The sequence below is a fragment of the Hylobates moloch genome, unplaced genomic scaffold, assembly GCF_009828535.3.
Source record: "Hylobates moloch isolate HMO894 unplaced genomic scaffold, HMol_V3 SCAFFOLD_9, whole genome shotgun sequence".
NCBI classification, from domain to species: Eukaryota; Metazoa; Chordata; class Mammalia; order Primates; family Hylobatidae; genus Hylobates; species Hylobates moloch.
Window position 1 is genome coordinate 81,096,384 of NW_026652284.1, and position 4,056 is coordinate 81,100,439.

The 4,056-nt window shown below is 42.3% G+C and overlaps 1 non-coding gene across 1 annotated transcript; it reads right to left on the reverse strand.

Moving 5' to 3' along the window:
- Positions 1-2,616: 2,616 nt before the first annotated feature.
- On the reverse strand, positions 2,617-2,742 carry LOC116814018 (U6atac minor spliceosomal RNA). The gene has a single exon (XR_004371122.1). It is a non-coding gene; the product is annotated as a U6atac minor spliceosomal RNA (small nuclear RNA).
- Between the last annotated feature and the right edge of the window lie 1,314 nt (positions 2,743-4,056).

Here is a 4,056-nt window from a genome sequence, read left to right on the forward strand (position 1 = left end):
ATAGTGAGACCTTGTCTTTACAAAAAATAGACAAAATTAGCTGGGCATAGGTGACATGAGCCTGTAGTTCCAGCTCCTCAGGAGGCTGAGGTGGGAGGATCGCTTGAGCCTGAGAGGTTGAGGCTGCATGGGCTGAGATCATGCCGCTGCATCCTGACCTGAGTGACAGAGCAGGACCCTGTCTCAAAAAAAAAAAAAAAGAAAAGAAAAGAAAAAGGGGGAATATGCATTTGTTGGTGCTTTAAACTTTGTAAAACATTTTTATTTTTCTTTTAGGAGACCTAAGTTGCCTAGTCTGGTCTCAAACTCCTGGCTTCACGTGATCCTTCTACCTCAGCCTCTCAAAATTCTGGGATTACAGGTATGAGCCACTGTGCCCATTCTGCAAAGTTTCTATTGATGTCAATTTATTTGATCTTCCCAAGCCCCCTACTCTGTAAAGCATTTTATGGCCATTTTACTGGTGAGGTTACTGGAACTTAGGAGGGATTAAATTTTGCTGGTAAAACTCTTCTCTAAAAACTTTATGTAGCCTTATTTTTTTTTCCTTTTCGAGACAGAGTCTTGCTCTGTCGTGCAGGCTGGAGTACAATGGCATGATCTCGACTCACTGCAACCTCTGCCTCTTGGGCTCAAGCAATCCTCATGCCTCAGCCACCAGAGTAGCTGAGACTACAGGCACTTTTGTATTTTTAGTAGAGATGGGATTTCACCATGTTGGCCAGGCTGGTCTTGAACTCCTAGCCTCCAGTAATCCACCTGCCTCGGCCTCCCATAATGCTGCGATTACAGGCATGAGCCACTGTGCCCAGCCAAAAACTTCTTATAGTCTTTTAAGGAAACAATACATATGTAAAACCAAAGACATTGTTACAGAATAATATAAACACGTGGAAATTAATTACAGAAATGTATACTGATGCCAAGGAGATTGTGAATTGTTTATACCCAAACGAGATCTAGTATAAAGTGTGGGAAGAGGTGAGTGTTTAACAGGGTTTGGAAGGAAAGGAAGAAACCAGAGTTGAGGGGTGGAAAACAAGAGGGGTCAGAGCTTTCCTGACAGAGGAAATGGGCTATGCAAAGATATGTATGTAGGCACAACACCATTGGAGAATGGGACCAGCAAATTAGCTTGACAAAAACAGAGGGGTCCCATCAAGAAATAATAAAAGATGAAGATTAAGAGTACCCCATTGGTGAAAACGTTTGGATAGCAAAAGGAGCTTAGGTTTTATTTGACAGACATTGGGAAGTCCATAAAAGCCCATGCAAATACAAATTAGATATAAAAACAAAGTTTGATGGCTCTTGTGGGAGCTCTGTGTGGAATGAACTGCAGCAGGAGAAATTGACAGAAGACTGCTGCAGTAATCCTGGCATAAGGTAACATGGCCACAGCTGATGGTGGTGACTGAGGAAACTGGAGCAAAGTGGACCCAGCGTGAAAGGCTCATCAGGACTGACTGACGGATTTAGAGTAAAAGAGGAGGAGAGGAAAGACTGAAAAAATGACTGCAAGGTGACCAGCCTGTTGTGTTGGGCTGATTATGGTGCAATAAACACGTTATTTATGACAGGAAGCCTTTTGGCCGAGGCCAAGAATAGAGAGATGGGGACGAGGAATTGGTGAGCTAAGTTTTTGAAATGCAAAGCTGAAGATGAAGCAAGGATGTTCAATTGCAAGTCTGTAGGCAACCGGAGAAACAAGTCTGGAGAGAAGGTAAGATGTCAGAGTTTGTATTGTGTCATTCTGATTAGCCTCTGGCTCGCTTTCCCAACTCTGCACACTTGCTGCCTATTCACCCAACTCAAATGCACTTTTCTTGGACATTTACTATCAGGAAGAATTTACATTTATAGATTTGGATATTTCCTGGTGAACTTTCTCTATGGTAGCATAAAAAAGAAAGATAAAAATAAAATACTTTTTAAAAACTCATTAGGACTTTTCACACTGAAATGATTATTTAGAAGTTACTTAGGGGCCAGTCACGGTGGTTCATGCCTGTAATCCTAATACTTTAGGAGGCCAAGGTGGGCAGATCCCTTGAGGTCAGGAGTTCGAGACCAGCCTGGCCAACATGGTGAAACCCCATCTCTACTAAAAATACAAAAAATTAGCTGGGCATGGTAGCCTAATCCAAGCTACTCGGGAGGCTGAGGCAGGAGAATCGCTTTGAACCTGGGAGAAGGAGGTCACAGTGAGCCAAGATTGTGCCACTGTACTCCAGCCTGGGCGACAGAGAGAGACTCCATCAAAAAAAAAAAAAAGTTACTTGGGGCTGGGCACAGTGGCTCATGCCTGTAATGCCAGCACTTTGAGAGTCCCAGGCAGGTGGATCACTTGAGCTCAGAGTTTGAGACCAGCCTGGGCAACATGGAAAAACCCTATTTCTGCCAAAAACAAAGAAAGAAAGAAAAAAAAAGCCAGGTGTGGTGGCGAGTGCCATCCGTCTCAACTACTCAGGAGGCTGAGGTGGGAGGATCACTTGAGCCTGGGAGGTGGAAGTTGCAGTGATCTGAGGTCCACTCCAGCTTGGGCGACAGAGTGAGACCCTGTCTCAAAAAAAGAAAACCAAAGTTAAAAAGTCACTTTTTTTTTTTTAAATTATTTTTTAAGGATGGTCAGATGCCACGAAGTAGGTGGCAGTGCCTTAACTGTATGTGTGTTGTCAGGCTTGAGGGCCTCTTTCATCCTTGTCAAGAGGTGTGCTAATTTTCTCTCCTTTCATACAACACTACTTGGGTTTTCAAAAATTAATATCCACTACTTTCACATTTAAAATCTCAAGCTTTTACATTAAACATTTCCATTTTATTATGCTACTTATAAATCTAACAAACAATGTCTGAGCCACTTGTTTAATCATTTTAAACACTTTAAATTGCATTTATTAATTTAAAAATTTGATTATTTTTTCAAAAACATCAATTTTCTGATTAACACACTTTTCCAAATTCTTAAGTAATTCTCATTAAACAAATACATTAAACTAATAAATACAGTAAGTTGTAATTTATCTTAAAAGTTCCAAAATAGGGTTGGGCGCGGTGGTTCAAGCCTGTAATCCCAGCACTTTGGGAGGCTGAGGCGGGCGGATCACGAGGTCAGGAGATGAGACCATCCTGGCTAACACGGTGAAACCCGGTCTTTACTAAAAATACAAAAAATTAGCCAGGCGTGGTGGCGAGCGCCTGTAGTCCCAGCTACTCAGGAGGCTGAGGCAGGAGAATGGCGTGAACCAGGGAGGTGGAGCTTGCAGTGAGCCGAGATCACGCCACTGCACTGCAGCCTGGGTGACAGAGTGAGACTCTGTCTCTAAAATAAAATAAAATAATAAAATAAAATAAAAAATAAAAAAGTTCCAAAATAGTACATAAACTTTTAAAAGATTTTAAAATTATAATAAAAAAGTCTACATCAGCAAGTTGTATACTTTAAAGCAGCATTGCAAGGTTAATTTTATTTTTTTTTTAAAGATGGGGTCTTGCTATGTTTCCCGGGTTGGTCTCAAACTCCTGGGCTCAAGCAATCCCCCTGCCTCAGCCTCCCAAGTAGTAGGGACTACAGGTGTGTACCATCATGCCTGTGCAAGGTTAATTTTTAGACACTTTAGTAAACATTAAAAGTATGTCTAGGCAGGAACAGACACTTCTCAAAAGAAGACATTAATGCAGCCAACAAACATATGAAAAAAAGCTCAACATCATTGACCATTAGAGAAATGCAAATTAGGCCGGGTATAGTGGCTCACACCTGTAATCCTAGCACTTCTGGAGGCCAAGGCGGGTGTATCACTTGAGGTCAGGAGTTCGAAACCAGCCTGGCTAACGTGGTGAAACCCCATCTCTACTAAAAATACAAAAAATTAGCTGGATGTGGTAGCATGCGCCTGTAATCCCAGCTACTCAGGAATCTGAGGCAGGAGAATTGCTTGAACCCAGGAGGCAGAGGTTGCAGTGAGCCAAGATAGCGCCATTGCACCCCAGCCTGGGCAACGGAGTGAGACTCCGTCTCAAAACAGAAAAGAAAAACAAAAAACACCATGAGGT